This window comes from Dasypus novemcinctus, chromosome 19, assembly GCF_030445035.2.
Source record: "Dasypus novemcinctus isolate mDasNov1 chromosome 19, mDasNov1.1.hap2, whole genome shotgun sequence".
NCBI lineage: Eukaryota > Metazoa > Chordata > Mammalia > Cingulata > Dasypodidae > Dasypus > Dasypus novemcinctus.
The window spans coordinates 66365424-66382346 of NC_080691.1; the positions used below are offsets into that span (position 1 = coordinate 66365424).

Below are 16923 nucleotides of genomic sequence, written 5' to 3' on the forward strand. Positions count from 1 at the left end.
TAGATTATTTCCCAGTAATATTTGGGAGATGGACAAAACCTATTATAGAAATGCACCCACAACCACCTCCTTGGTTCTAATACAAAATGATGCAATTATTCTGCTTGGGAAAAGCAAGGTGAAACCAGTATCATATGGGCCCTGGTGGAATCCAATAAAAAGTGGAAGGAGGCAGATTTCATCATGGAACATATGTCCAGAATGACCCCCACTTTCACTGAACGAAAAAAAGCCTTAACTCACAAATAAAATTTTCTGAAATGGGCAGCTAAAGGCAATGCAGCTTTTTCAGCAGTTTCTGGGAAAGAACATACTCTACCTCAGTGAGGGGCAATACATAACAGGGCAAGCACTGCTTCATAAGGAGGGACAGGGGCACTTGGGTGATTTTCCCATCACTGTCCATCCTGGTCATATTCTAGCCTCTCTTCTGCAATCTTGGATTCAGACAGAACAACAGAAAAGTAGTGAGTTATGGCTCAGGAGATTGTCATGTTCTTGAAGGGGTATTTGTCACTGCACTGGATCATATAGATGGACTTGGACCTGCAGAACTGGGAACAGAAATTCTCTTTCTTAAATACAAATCACACCGATGAGAAAGTTGTTTCCTACATGGAGGCCCAGAGCAGGAAGGAGGCAATTGAAGACATGCTGTGCTTCACAGAAGGTGCTGAAACATGAAGTCAATCACCCATTTGAGGTCTGGTCTCCCTGCCAGGACCCTCAGGTAAGCTCTGCTTTTGGAAGACTGTAGATTTGTGGAGAGAATTAGAATGTCACAAATTCTTTCTGATGACCTGACCTGCTTCACAGAAAAATATTTGAGAGAGCTTAATATTGTATTTATTGAAAACATTTGATGATATTCAGGGAAAAAAAATGTGAAAAATGATTGATTGACATAGACATGAAAAAATTTAAAAGAAATACATTAATTAAATATAAAAGTTGCCTTCTCTGGCCTGTAGGGGCTCTAGACTCCCCTGCCTTTGTCACTCCTCCTGGTCCTCCTCATTGCAGTGTGCCCATGTTTGGCAGACAGGAAATCCCCTGATTCATCTTCTACAGTTAATCTGCCAGAGGAGAAATGATGTCAAAATACTCTTAACTTTTTCTTAGAGAGTCATAGCATACCACAGACTGAACATTCCAGTGTGCCAGAAGGAAAAAAATACCACTTTAGTAAAACTTTTTGATATAGTGCTCACATGCCTAGTCATAATATCTGGGAATCTGAATACAGTAAATGTGACTTGGAAAAAAGATAATGAACTACTGGAGAATAATTATCTTCCCAGTGCAATGGGAAATATCCTATATACCCAATACATGGTCATAATAATTGATAGCAACCTAACAGGAAGTTACTCTTGTTTCTTTGAAGAGGAAAAGGAACAAAGTGGCAAATTTAATCTCAAATTTCCTTAAATTCATGGAAAAAATAAAACATTGATCACTTATATGGGAGATTCTGCTGTTTTGATGTGTAAATGTCATTATTGTTTTCCTTTAATTTGGATCTGGCATAGTAGCAATGGGGAATGTACATGTTCCAAGTGATGTGAAAATGAATGATAAGTATGTGATGAATGAAATATATGCTAATGAGACAAAGCTCAAGATAATGCAAACTTCAGGACGATAAAGGATCTCACTGGTGCAAGCAATATTCCAATCAGGGGAGAATGAAGATCACATTGAACCTGTCCTGCTGAGCTATTTGGTTCCCATTAAACCATTTCTTGCAATAGCTCCTGAGTTGTTCTTTTAGTTGCTAATATTCTGCTCTGAAATGTCCATACAAAAGAAAAATAAATACTTAGAAGATGAGAAAGAATTTGAACAAATTCAACAGCTGAAATCAGAAGATAGTGATATAAAAAACAGTGTCCAAAGATGCAGAAAAAATTAAGCTACTTCCAACTCTAAATAAAAGTAATATGTGAACCATTGAATGAGAAACATCATGTCAATATATATGGTTTGAAAAAGTTTGTATTTCTGCTTTGTTTATGCTTCCTCTTAAGAGCAGCTAAGTATTTTTGAAAGGATGAAAAGTTTGTGTAATATGCCCTGCAGCATCTTCATGAATAATATATATTAAGATATATTTTCCTTCTGTAATTATCTTTCATTAAAGCAAGGTAACTTAAATATATCCTATGAGCTATAACCCAGGATAATTAATATCATGCTGATCTTTAAGGGACACTGAACAGACACCAGCAATGCCAGTTATCAGTCATAGACCAATTGTGATGTGGGGGAAATTCTGGGACTTGGAGTTGTTCTAAATGATATTGAAGGAACAGATGCTGGACATTATATATCCTGCCATTACCCACTGAATGGACTGGGGGAGAGTGTAAACTACATTGTAAACTATAATTCATGTGATGCAGCAGTGCTCCAAAATGTATTCACCAAATGCAATGAATGTGCCACAATGATGAAAGAGGTTGCTGATGTGGGAGGAGTGGGGTGGGGTGGGGTGGGTATGGGGTATATGGGAACCTCTTATATTTTTAATGTAACATTTTTTATGAGCTATGAATGTTCAAAAAAGAAAATTAAAGAAAAACAAGAAATGATAGATGTAAAAATTTTGAAAAAACTAATTATAACCAAAGAAATCATTAAAGAGAAGACTTGGCCATATATGTATGTATCAAGAATAATAATTGGATAGAAAATTGTGAACCTGCTCTTTTTATCTTATATATCACTTCTGTATTGAAAATCTTTGTGACTGAAGCAATGATGGCATTTCATGTATTAGAATCATAATTTATAAGGGACTTATATGTGCAGAGAGCTGGTCTTTGATGCCACACGAGATTGAGAGAACAAATGCAGTTGAATGCTTCTCCTAGAGAGGGTCAGTCTTTCCAATTCCTTCTCCTTCCAGTTGAGGACTTGGGACTCTACATGATGGTCATGGGAGATTATTATGCATGGGTAAGGCAGGCCAGATTAGACAATTAAGAGACAGATCTGAAACCTCACAAAAAGCCCACAAGGCCATGGATACCCCAAAAGATGGCTGCTGGAAGAACCTTGTGAGAGCCCCCTTTCAGAACAGTTTCCTCTGGAATCAAGTAGACTCCCATCATTGGGCCCTCCCAGGGATTGAAGGTTGGGGTAATCAATCAAAACAGCAAACAATTGGGATTCCTTCCCCAAAATTAGCAAAGGGGTCAAATAATTAATGGTTTAAAAATTTGATATGGACGGACATTGTAAATCCACCCAGGGCCCACTGGATGGAATGGGGGAGAGTATGGGCCATGATGTGGACCATTGACCATGAGGTGCAGAGATGCCCAGAGATGTACTTACCAAATGCAATGGATGTGTCATGATGATGGGAGTGAATGTGGCTGGGGGGGGGGGGGGGAGTGGTGGGGTGGGGGTGGTGGGGTTGAATGGGACCTCATATTTTTTTTTAATGTAATATTTTTACAAAATCAATAAAAAAAATTTGATGTGGAGAAAATGGTCATGGTATGTGCTGATGGTAGGGAGAGGGAAGAAGAGATATTATGGGGCATTTTCAAGATTTGGAGTTGTCCTGGGTGATACTGCAGGGACAGATGCTAGACATTGTGTGTCCTGCCATGGCCCACTGGGTGGACTGTGGGGGGGTGCAGACTACAATGTAGATCACTGTCCATGTGCTGCAGTAGTGCCCCAAAATGTATTCACCAGATGCAGTGAATGTGCCACCATGATGGAAGAGGTTGTTGATGTGGGAGGAATGGGGTGAGAGGGGTATATGGGGACCTCATATTTTTAAAATGTAACATTTAAAAGAAAATAAGAAGAAAAAAATTCCTAATATTGTACTAGCTAAAAAAAAAAAAAGAAAGTATGGATTCCAAACTGGCCCTGTTCTTGCCCTTTGCCCCACTGCATGGACCAGCATGCAAGTAAGCATGGAGATTTATAATCTGTAATGGGGATTTGAAGTCTACAGATCAGCCCTTTTAATCTCTTTTCAGCCCCATTCCTCTCTATCTGGGATCCATAATGTTTTCTCCCATTTCTCTTCTCTCTATTCCTTAATAAATTATTGGCCTAACTAAACTGGCTTTCACTTAAAATTATTTTTTTTGTAGTTTAGCCAAGAACCTAGAGAAAATCTGGCAAAATATTTTGGTGAGTACCATCTAGGGGGTATTGGTGAGTCAAAAACAATTACAGCCTGTTTTTTGCCCTCTTTTGGTTATGCATTTTAAACAGGCTCCCCTATGATCCCCCACAGGACACAATCCCAGGAGAGAGGGGGCTGGGAATAGGACCTCTCTGCATCTGTGCCACATGCCCAGACTTCTTAGATCTGACCCAGGCTGGGAGGGCAGGGGCACAGGGAAGGGTTTCAAAGCAGGGCCCTGCCTAGACAGGGCTTCCTGGAATGAGCTCTTGGTGCAGCAAAATCACTTTCTCAGAACTTTTTAGCAGCTGCTGCCCTCACTCCTGGCCCTGGTTATCACAGGTTTCTCCTACCGTCTCCCTTCAGTGGCAGTGGCAATGGTGGAGAGTCAGGGGCTTGCATCTCCCCATGCATCTGAGCCTCACCAGCCCATCTCCCTATTGACCATACCTGGCTACATGGTCTTGGATGAAGTGGGAAGGTAGTTGGCAGGCAGGGATAAGGAGGGTGCAATGGAATGGCCTCTTAACACTTTCCCAAGGGGGTCACAGGCCAGGGGCTGTATTCATAATTTTCCTTGACTCTATATTTAATCTCCCTCCTTCCTACTACTGAATTTCTCATTTTGGGTTTGTAAAAATGCATTTGCTATTAATTTTAGCCCTACCCATGGCATGAGGAAGTTATTGCCTTAGGAACCCAAGACCTGTGAGCTAGAACAGTTGATCTCTAATCTCTTAATGAGCTTTTATTTTTTTAATTTTATATTAATATAGTACGAACTTTGCATTTGCTACAAAATCATTTCAATCGCATTCTTAATTATAGTCCATAAATTACATTATTTATATTTTCCATTGTATCAGCACAGGCTTAACATGTAATAAAAATTCATTCCTTTATTTATGTTATAAAGTACAATCCTTATCTACTGCCAAAATATTATTATATATTCCCAATATTATCCTCCAGCTGTCTTCCAAGAAACATTAATTTCCTTAGACTACCGATTTCAGCCACATTCACATCCATAAATCTACAGTGTTTCTTACATCACGTTGATGAGTTGCCTTCAAGTCCAATGATTACTATGTGTTTACATTTGACCTGATTAAACATTCTACATACTTACAGCATCATTTATCCTTCTCATCCCACATTCTATCTGCCATCAACATGCACTTCATAGTCCAACACTATAAGTCTACTCATTTCATTTATTTATTTTTAAAGATTTATTTATTTCCTCATGCCATGCAGGCCAGTTCACTTTCAACAGGAAGTTCTTGGTACTTAACCATGGTATCCTCCATATAGTAATGGGAGTCCATTCACTTGAGCCATATCTGCTTCCCTCATTATGTTTAGATCTTGTGGATATTAGGTTGAATGAAGACAGACACAAAAGGATGACTATTGGATGGTCTAAATTAGCTTTTAATATATGGTTTAATTGTGTGATTCACAGGTAGAGACATAAAATGAGACTTTTTTTTAAGGAGCTTTGTAAGAATGGCTGAATGAAAAGGTTTTTTTCCTCCCTCTTTTCCAAAAAAGATCACACATGTGACTTGGTGGCTTCAGTCTGGAATATATTTGGTCCATCTCCTAAGTCCAGGATGTCCTGGGAATGTCTGGTGCAAGAGCTCTATGATTCCTGGGATGTTAGGAACCAGAGCAATGTATGGCTTGGTAGCTTCAGTTTAGAATCTCTGGGTATCTCCCAAGTCCAGGACTCCCCTGGAAATGCCCAGTGGCAAGGCCCTCTATGGGTGATTCAGTTTGGGAGATAGTGTAGTCGCTCTCAGACCCTGGAATGCCAGGGGTGCCAGAAACCAGAGTACTAACTTTGAACATCCACCAAGACAAGGTATTGAGTAGGTTGCGTAAGAGGGCAGCCAAATGCTCCCCAAGACTTAGCTCAGGTATTTCAGTTTGTGTAACAGATTCCAACATCTCCAACAAATTTATCTTGGGTACCTTGGTCTGAATTATAGGGTTTTCAGGCATCTCCCCAGACCTAAGTCAGGCAGAGGAATGCTCATTGGCAGGGCTATGGATTAAATTCTCAGGATGCTGAGACCAGAGCAGTTCTAAATGATTTGGACAGATGAAAATTTTAGTCAGACTTGGACTCGGGGATAATAGTTCAGCAGACTAAAAAATGGTTTTAGTTGTTTCATTAAAATTGTTTCACTAAAATTGATTAATAAAAGTGCTTCTTTTCTTTTAGAATAATGGGCATGATCTCCAGCCCATGAACAGACTCCCCAAATCCCAGAGAAGGAGTGTCTTAGGGATTTTGAAAACTTGCCTACTGTTGGTCTACATGGCCACAGTAAAGGCAAAAGGAGCCTTTGAATGGGACCTGGAATTCCAGTTAAACCAGTGAAAGAGAGAAGGAGAGGTAGAGACATGGGCCAGAGACCCTGTGATCATGCCTCCTTGAAAAATATGGGAAAATGCAACTCAAACACCCACTCACTCCGTTTTAGAAATAGCCTTCTCAGTTTTAAACTCAGTTGTGAATAATAGGGGGAGTGAATGGGGATCAAGATCCAGAACAGTTACTAAACTCCTTATATGCCATCAGTAAGGATCAAAAAGTTCTTAGAACAACTAAGGATATAGAATTATCTCTTGTTTTAATCTTTGCTTAACTTTGATTTTGACTTTTAAATGTGTGTTTAACTTTGCCAGTCTGCTTTGCCTACTAAATCAAATTTGGGGTTCATCTGTTACAAATCAGATAATGATAAAACATAACATAAAATGAGTCTTTAAATGCCAATATTCTCTTAAAATTTGATTTGATGTATAAATCACAAGTGGTATTGGTTCAACTGCTAGAAAAGCAGGAAATAAAGTTTTTACTAATAAAATTCTTGTGGCTTATTTAATAAAAGTACCCAATTTGCTATAAAGTAAAAACTCACTAGAAACTGTAACTAAGAGTTAAAATGATTTTATGCCTTTATAGTATAAAACAGCAGAAGGATTGTAATTGAAATTATAACTGGATAGATTTAGCCTATACCTACTATTTTAAGTGTTAACTTAAACTAACCTTACTTTTGATTATGGTTACTTCAGGTCTAGGCTTGCCTCTTGCCTTTGCTTATAATTATTTTATGACAACTTCTACCCCCAATGAATCAGGGGAAAGCAAACTTAAGAAACCCCTGTGTCCTATCCTTCACTGGTACCAATAATCCTGCTTTCTCTCATGGCTCACGTATGTTCTAAATTGCTGCCAGATGGAATTCTCAACACTCAGGGTTGAATGTCCACTCTTATGATCCAGTGGCCACTGGAATCCTGTTATCTCTGAGGACTGTGAAGTGAGGGAGACCTCCCACCTTGACTCTTGAGGGTTCCTAAAAGCAGCAATTCATGAGAGAAAACAATTTGCCTAAGGTTTCAATAGCCTCAATGAGTACATACAGAATTAGCCTTGCTCATTCAAGATCTGCCAAAGTCAAAGTGGGAAATAAGCAAAGTTATGAAGTAAAGGGAAATTGTACCTTAAAGCATTGGGATTTTTTGGTTATAAGCCAATAATTAAAGAACAAAACTCTTGGGTAAAATAGCCTTTAACCACATCATTTAAATATTATTTTACAGTTAAATTTATTTTGTAAAAAATGTGAAAATTATAACAGTGAGTTGCATGTTTCTGTGTCAAACTCTCTATTCATGTCTCCCTATTCAGTATATATATCCTCCTACACTGGCATGGTAACATCAAATAAAAAAATGAAAGTTGTATTGTTAAATGAGCTCTATTCAAATTGTAAAACCAAATATGCAGCTATACATGTAAATAAGTATTCCTGGAGCCCATAAGCAGTATGGATGGGACATATAGAGAACTGGATATAGGAACTATTGGGAAAGGAAATACTTTTCCTCAGCTTTTTAACCTGCCTGACCCCCAGGGCCTGCTCTTTGCAAGAGCTAGGCCTAGAGCTGCAGGGTGCTAAGAGTTACCTCCTGAGAGCCTCCATGTTGCTCAAATGTGACCACTCTTTAAGCCAAACTCAGCATATACATTCATTACCCTCCCCCCAGTGTGGGACATGATTCCTGGGGATAAGCCTCCCTGGTACTGAGGGATTACTACCAAGTACCAGCTGGTGATGTAACCAGAAAAAAGCCTTGAATAAAATCGTTAACTTAGACCAGCAGAATATCTTATCCTACATGTAGGATCAGGTGTTAAAAACTGCATTTTGACCTTGAATAAAAGGGGGAAATGGAAAGGACAAATAAGTTTATATGGCTATGAGTCTCAAAAAAAGAGTCAGGAGGTCATCAGAGGGATCATGCTTATGCATGCCTCAGCAGGATCCCAGAAACAGCCAAAGTAGATACAACCCCATGTACCAGTTCTCCTCAGGGCGACAGAGACCCACAGGTTCTATGGCCATGGAAGATGAATCAGGAGTTCAGTGCCATGTTAGTTGGCGCTACTTTAGTGTTTGTGTTCCTGACTGTGATGGAGATGGACTCAGATGTGACCTTTCTACACATGCCTCTTCTATCACTTTTACTGTACCTGTGGTTGGTGCTGGGATTGGTGTATACTCAGGAGACCTGAATCTCTGGACTGTCCATGTGACAGCTGGGTCCTGAGCCTCAGCAGACTTACAACTCCTACCCTCTGGTTTATTGGATTTACCCTGGCCAGCTAACAGGGAGGTGAAGAAGGTCAACCACCACACCAGGGAGCCAAGAGTGCCTACAACTTTAAGCAGGAGAATTGCATCCATTATCCATTTGGAATCTAAGCCTCCTCTCAATATAGAGGTTGAGTGGACATTACCATCCCAGGTTCCACAGGATGGAGGAATAGAGTATGGATTAGAGTGGACTAACTGATATTCTACTATGGAACTATTGTGATTAGTAATGGAAGAAACTGTAGCTTTGATGCAGAGAATGTAGCCAAAGCCATTGCTGATGGTAGGGAGAGGGAAGAAGAGATATGATGTGGGGGCATTTTTGGGATTTGGAGTTGTCCTAAATGATATTGTAGGGACAGATGCTGGACATTATATATCCTGCCATAACCCACTGAATGGACTGGAGGAGAGTGTCACCTAAAATGTAAACTATTATCTGTGGGTGCAGCAGTATTCCAAAATGTATTCACCAAATGATATGGATGTGCCACAATGATGAAAGAGGTTGTTGATATGGGAGGGGTGGGGGGTTATATGGGAACCTCATATTTTTTTTAATGTAATATTTTTTAAAAAATAAAGAGATCATAGAACCAAAAAAAATTCCTTTATCTTCTAGACTGGGGAATTGAGAATCAGTTTGTCCTGTAATTCCTCAATTTAAACTTTTTAATAGTCTTAAAAGAATTGTGGTTAATAATCCTATTGCCAAATTTCAATAAGAAACAGTACTTGAAATCTATTGAAAGATCTTTTAAAATGAATTGAACAGTTTTCCAAAACTTAGCATTCAATATGCTTTTAATGTAATTTACAGTTTTAGAAATGTATTAGAGAAGAGGTTTTAGCCTCCTTTAAAGGAAGGGAAAAGAATATTCCTTGAATAAATTAAAACAGTTTCAATTTTATTTAACTTGAGTGTTATCTCCCTAGGTTTTTAAAATATCAGGTAAATGAATTGGCATTGGATGTATTAAATCTTCAAGATGAAAGTTGTAAGTTCATGTCTAATGAAATTAAGTTTAAAAATGTAGATGTCCCCTCTTTTAAATGGATAAAGTAAATTTCATTTGTTGCTATATAATTGTAATTTCATATGCTTAATTTAAGAAAAAATAACTGGTCTATGTGGTTATGGTTAATTACAAGTTTTCTTCTAAACTCTGGACTGTCCATGTGATAGCCAGGCCCTGAGCCTCAACAGACATGCAACTCCTACCCTCTAGCTTATTGGACTTACCCCAGCCAGCTAACAGGGAGGTGAAGAAGGTCAACCACCACACTAGGGAGCCAAGAGTGCCTATAACTGCAAACAGAAGAATTGTATCCATCATCCATGTAGAATCTAAGCCCCCTTTTGATCTAGAGGTGGAGTGGACATAACCACCCCAGGGTCCACAGGATGGAGGAATAGAGTATGGATTAGAGTGGATTTGCTGATATATTCTGGAACTATTGTGATTAGTAATGAAGGAAAATGTAGCACTGATGTGGAAAGGGTGGCCATGGTAGCTTCTGAGGGTAGGGAAAGGGAAGAGGAGACATGATGTGGGGGCATTTTCGGAACTTGGAGTTGTCCTGGGTTATACAGCAGGGACAGTTGCTGGACATTGTCCTGCCATGACCCGCTGGTTGGACTGGGGGAGAGTGTAGACTATAGTGTTGACTATTGTCCATGTGGTGCAGCAATTCTCAGAGATGTGTTCATCAAGTGCAATGAATGTCCCATGATGATGGAGGAGGTTGTTGATATGGGAGGAGTGGGGTGAGGGGGAAAGGGAGTATATGGTGGCCTCATATTTTTTTAATGTAACATTTAAAAAAAAAAAAAAGACAAAAAACACACTAAACTGACCATAACCATTCTCTGCTATTTTTGGCTCATGTTCCCTTTCTCCATTTCATACCTAGGAATGTAGAATCTTATTTCCATCAACAACTTGTTACTGTAAGCATATTTGTTTGCAATAGAAGGGCCTGCAAGATCTGGTGCCATAAAGGAGAAACATGTCTCTCAGTGAGAAGGTGATTTATTGCAAGTGCACAAGCAAGGAACTGGGGGAATTTTCCCTAAACCAGTTGAAAGTGGGAATGGGAACTTGGATTTTTAGAGGGAAAGAAAAATAAGGTATGTGCAATTTCTCAGTCCCGAGTTGTCTTAAGCATATCAAACTTTTTTGTCTGTCAGGAAAGTTACAGATTCACTGGTCATAAGTGGCTCTTGACACTATTCTATCTAGTATTGCTTTGAGTTATTATCTTATTCCTCTATGGAAAACTGAGAGTGTCTGGTTAATATCCTTAGGGAACTAAGTGCAAAGTGTTAAGTTCTACATTGAGATTAATAAAAAACCATCGCAGATCCAGAGCTGCATAGGTGAAAAAAATTTAATAAGCATATATTTGAGCTATCAAACATGATATTTCTTGTCCCTGCTCTAAAGGGATATTGTGATTATATTATGGCCATATCTGGGTAATCTGAGCTAATGTCCTAATATCAAGATCCTTAAATTAACCACATCCTCCATGTCCCCTTTAACATTTGCATCTCACAAACAAAATAAATTCATCTCACCTCAACTTTCATGTAGTTTTCAGCTCATAAAAGCATCAACTGATCTCCAATGTCCCATCTAAATATCATCTGAACAAAAGTTACCAATCTCACAATCTAAATCATCATCATATATGAGTGACATTGTGGGGATGAAATATCCTTCCATATGTACACCAGAGAAACTAGAAAGCAAATATTTTGCTCCCAAAACACAGTGTTAACACTGGGGCCAGTCCATCTCAGAGAAACTGTAAGTCTACAAGATAGAATGTGATGGTAAAAATTAAACTCTGAATTCATGAAAACTAACTTTAACACCAAAACACCTGTCTACTCCTTCTCTCTTCTCTCACAAGAACACATTCTTTGATGAGTCACAATTTTTTTCACCCTAACATCCTGCTCTGAACAAACTCAAAAGTCACTGGAATCGACTCAAATGCCCATCAACAGATGAATGGATAAACAAAATGTGATATATACATACAATGGGACCCTAGTCAGCTGTAAGAAGGAATACAGTACTAACACATGGGATAACATGGATGAATCTTGAGAACCTTATGTTGAGTGAAGTAAGCCAAGCATTGAAGGACAAGTACTACATGACCTCTCTGATATGAATTAAGCAAATCAAGCTGTCTTAGAGAGCTAGAGACTGCATGATATGCTTACAGGAAATTGGCAGGGGGAGAGGAATGTTGTGAACCAATGCCTACATAGGCAAAATCTATGATAAAGTGGAGGTAAGTAGTTGTGCAGGGAAGGGATAAGACAGGGACATCGGGATCCTTTTGGGTGGGGCTTTGCAGGCTTGAGGGGGGCTAGGTTTGGGAGGATGGATAGGATGATCCATGGAATTGGGGGGAGGAGGTGAGCACAGGAGATTGTCAGGTATGTGGTTAAAATTATAATGTTGAGAAAACTCTTCAGAAAATATATAAGGAAAGATCACTTGTTTAAAGTGTTTGATGGGAGCATCTGGCAGAGGGTGCACCTGGGGCAGGCTCCTAGGGAGTGTGTAAGTGCTCATTTTGTCATTTATATCATTGGGTGGAGACACATATAATGAGCAGGAAGGTGCTCTACACCCATCCTGGGATGCTCTGATGATCTCAAACAGAGGGTAGGGTGTCTTTCGAGAGCATTGGTGCCTCCCAACTGGGGAAGACAGTCTAGAGTGTCAAGCCCTCAGCATTGTTGCAGGGGTCTATCAATCTGCTCCTTCAAGTAGTGAGGCTTGGTTCTCACTTTGGACCCCAAGGGGAGGAGGAGAGAGGAATAGAATAGATAGTAGAGGGGGTAATGGGGAGCAACAGAAGAGTTCCACAAGATCTTGGAATGATGGATATTAAACTTCACCAAAATTTTATAAAAGTCTATAGTCTAAATTGTGAACCATAATTCAAAAATAATGTAACTAAAATTTTACATCCACATGTAAAATTTCATAGCTGGAGAAGGGGGAAAAGCATTTGACATTGGATATACGGGAGTCCCCTATATTGTATATGTGACTTTATAATGAATTAAAGCTTTTCTGAAGACAAAATTAAAAATAAAAAAAAAGAATGGGGACACTGAGGAAGGAATGGAAGAGATTGCCTTGCCACTGTACACACAGGGCAACACCTATTACACTGATGAAAGGCAAATGTCAAAAACAAAGTTTGATCATACTTTTCATTGCTCAATATCACAATTTGTTTATTTTAGTTTTTCTAAATTAGTATGTATTCTATTTCTAATCTTTACACATTTCATTACTATATCATTTTCCTAATAATTGAATTTGGCAATATATTAGGCTTCATTTTTGAAGAAGTTTTGGATCACAGAGTAGTTCAACTATGGCAGTGGAGCACAGGTGTGGTGTGTCATTGATGGGAGTCACATGGTTGGGAGGGAGTTCTCCAGGTCATGTATGTAGGATATATAAAAATGTCAGATATTCATTGGGTATCGTCATAGTAAGTAGAATTATACACAACTGAGGGAGTGCTGAGTTCCTAGCTAGGTGAGCTCTGTCAGTTCCCCAGTGGAACAGCAACAGTCCTCCAAGTGCAAGGGAAAGACCAGTGAAGAAGGATGGTCCAATGATGGTCCCTTGATACCGATGACTATGCTTATGAGCCTCTGTGCTTGAAACAACTAGGCCTAGAGCTGCAGGGTTCCTAAGAGTTACCTTCTGAGAGTTTCCATGTTGCTCAAATGTGGTCACTCTCTAAATCAAATTCAGCAGGTAAATGCATTACCCTACCCCCAATATGGGACATGAGTCCCAAGGATGAGCCTCCATGATGCTGAAGGATTACTACCAACCACCAGCTGGTGATGTAACTAGAAAAAGACCTTGAATAAAAGGGGGAAATGGTAAAGACAAGTGAGTTTATATGGCTAAGAGACTTCAAAATAAGTTGGGAGATCATCAGAAGGATCTTGCTTATGCACATCTCAGTAGGATCCCAGAGGTAGCCAATGTAGATACAACCCCAGGTACTGATGCTCCTGAGGGCTATGGAGACACACAGGTTCTATACTCAGAACAGATGGCTCTGGAGTTCAGTGCCTTGCCAGTGGGCCCTACTTTGAAATTTGTGTTCCTGAGTATAATGGAGTTGGAGTCAGATATGACCTTTTTACACATGCTTCTTCTGCCATTTTTACTGAATCTGTGGTTGTCGCTGGGGTTGGTGTATACACAGGAGACTTGAATCTCTGGACTGACCATGTGCCAGCTGTGCCTGAGCTTCAGCAGAGTTGCAATATCTACTCTCTTGTTTGTTGAACATACCCAGGTCAGCTAATGGGAAGATGAAGACAGTCAACCACCACACTAGGGAACTGAGAATTTCTACAGCTGCAATCAGGAGAATCACATCCATCAGTCATGTGGGATCTAAGAGCCCTCTTGTTTTAGGGTTGGAGTGGACATAACCTTCCTAGGGTTCACAGGATGGAGGAATAAAATATGGTTTAGAGTGGACATACTGGTATTCTACTATAGAAATATTTTTACTCTAGCAACGTTAGAAATTGTATCATTGATGTGAAGACAGTGGTCACAGGAGTTACTGAGAGCAGGGAGAGGGAAGAAGAGGTGTGGTGTGTGGGCATTTTGGGGACTTGGAGTTGTTGTGAATGATACTGCAGGGACAGATGAAGGACATTACATATCCTGCCATAACCCACTGAATCGACAGGGGAAGAGTGTAATCTACAATGTAAGCTATGATCCACACGGTATAGCAGTGCTCCAAAATCTATTCACCAAATGCAGTGAATGTGGCACAATGATGAAAGAGGCTTTTCATGTGGGAAGAGTGGTGTGTCATGGGGGTTCTTGTATATGGACCTCTTATATTTTTTAATTTAATATTTTATGATGTATGTATCTTTAAAAAAGACAATTAAATAAAAAATAGTGAATATAGGAAAAAAGGCCCTGGGCAGCACATACTGTACAGTATATGGGATCCCATAGACTAGTCATGTGGGATGACATCCAGGCTCAGCACTTGTGACCTGCATGTCTTCGGAGGGTTCACTGGACAACATGTTCACAGGGGGTTTCACCCTGTAATATCCATGTGGTTATCACCACCTTGCCATAAAGGGAATGTTACTGGATGATAAAGCTTGCACCTGAATTTGTACAGAGTTTGTTTCTGTGAGTGTAAATCTTTGTACTGTGAAGAAGATTTTTCTTATATTTTCCTGCTCCCTGTGAAGATTTGAGCAGCTTCTCCACATATCTGCATCTTCCCTGGTCTCTGGGATTTAGAGGTCCTGAGGGCCCTAAATTCTCCTGGTGTGTCTTCCTTGAAACTGAGTCTCTGCTCACTTTGCTTGTGGTTCTTAAATAACACCTCATTGTGGGCACCACAATTAATTAATTGATTGATTAAATTAATCAAACTTTCAGTGAAAAGTTTTCAGTGAAAACCATTGGGAAGAATAATACATTAAAAGGCACCCTGTCTTTTGGCCTTACCTTGGAATGTATGGTTGTTATGGCAGAAAGAATTAAGGAGATCATGGATTTGAATGCCAGGACATGAGAAATCTCTGAGAAGGAAGATTTATTAACAGCCTGCTGGGCCTGGTGGAGTTATGTCCAAAAAAACCTGAGCCCTGAATAGGATTTCTAGGTCCTTTTTATACAGAGGATATAGGAATGGGGAGCCAAGCAGTGCTTTTATCCAAAAATGACTTTCTTTGTTAGTTTCTTAGTTGAAGTGTTTGTTTGGGTACCAGGTAGGTTTGAATTAATATATCACTCATCTTTCAGGCAAGCTTGAATTAACATATCACCCACACTCCATCTGGATGTAAGTTGGAATACCCATTCAGTCTGCATCCTCCCTGAATATCCAAAGTGTATGGAGCCTATATCACTTAATTGGTTTTCCAGGAACTAGGCATACTTGGATGTAGAATTAGATAAGTTTGAATTCATGCACAAGCCATATTATGGTAACTTTTCTCCCTAAATATATCACACTTAGACTCATTTAAAATTTTCCTACACGTCTCTTATGCCCCCTTATTTTGAACCTAAAGTTAGCACTATACATCTTAAATATGTGTCCCAGAGATTAAATCTTCTGGCTGTTCATATGCCATTGAGCTCTGAATCTCAGCAGAATTATATCCAATACCTACTCTCTAGTTCATCAGACTCATCCAGGACATCTAACAAAAGGGTAATGATGGACAATTCAATTCCAAAAATCAGAGATTATCTACAACTACAAGCAAGACAGTTCCATCCACCTCCCCATTGGCCTGGGATCTACTATTAATCAGAAGCAGAGTGGGCATCTTCATTCCAAAATTCTCAAGACTGAGGAATGAACAAACATAAAGGGGGATGCAACTGTGAAATAAAGTTGACTTATTTTTACTCTAGTAATGGAAGAACTTGTAACATTTTTATAAAGGCAGTAGTCACCACAGTTTTGGAGGGGAGGGAGATGGAAGTATAGGTGTAACATTAAGCATTTTCAGGATATTGGATTGTTCTAAATGACATTGCAATCAATGATGGATACATGCCTTTAAACATTTTGTCAAAACCTATAATATTGTTTAGTGGAAAGCATAAACCATAATGTAAACTACAGACTATGGTTAGTAGCATTGCTTCAGTATGTGTTCAATTGTAATAAATGTACCACACTAATGTAAGACATTGGTAATGGGCAAAATGTGGAAGGGGAAGAGGTTGGTTTATATGGGAATCCCCTATATTTTTTATGTAAGTTTTCTGTAAAATGTCTATAAATATATCAATTAACACAGATAAAAACAAAAGGAATGTGTACAGTACATATATTAGCAACAGTTGTGTCATTGTTTATTATTACACAGAGAATCTGAAACTCACATCCTCAGACTTTGCAATGTAAAGATATACGAACATCACAGGTGACACTCTTTGAGGAAAATTGCTGAATCTCTCAAACTTTCCAAAACTGATCACAGCTCATATTACAGTCACAAGTCTATTACATTTTGAT

General features: G+C 39.2%; 1 pseudogene; it reads left to right on the forward strand.

Moving 5' to 3' along the window:
- The first annotated feature begins 1115 nt into the window (after nt 1-1115).
- Nucleotides 1116-2469, forward strand: LOC101413094 (embigin pseudogene; annotated as a pseudogene).
- The last annotated feature ends 14454 nt before the right edge of the window (nt 2470-16923 follow it).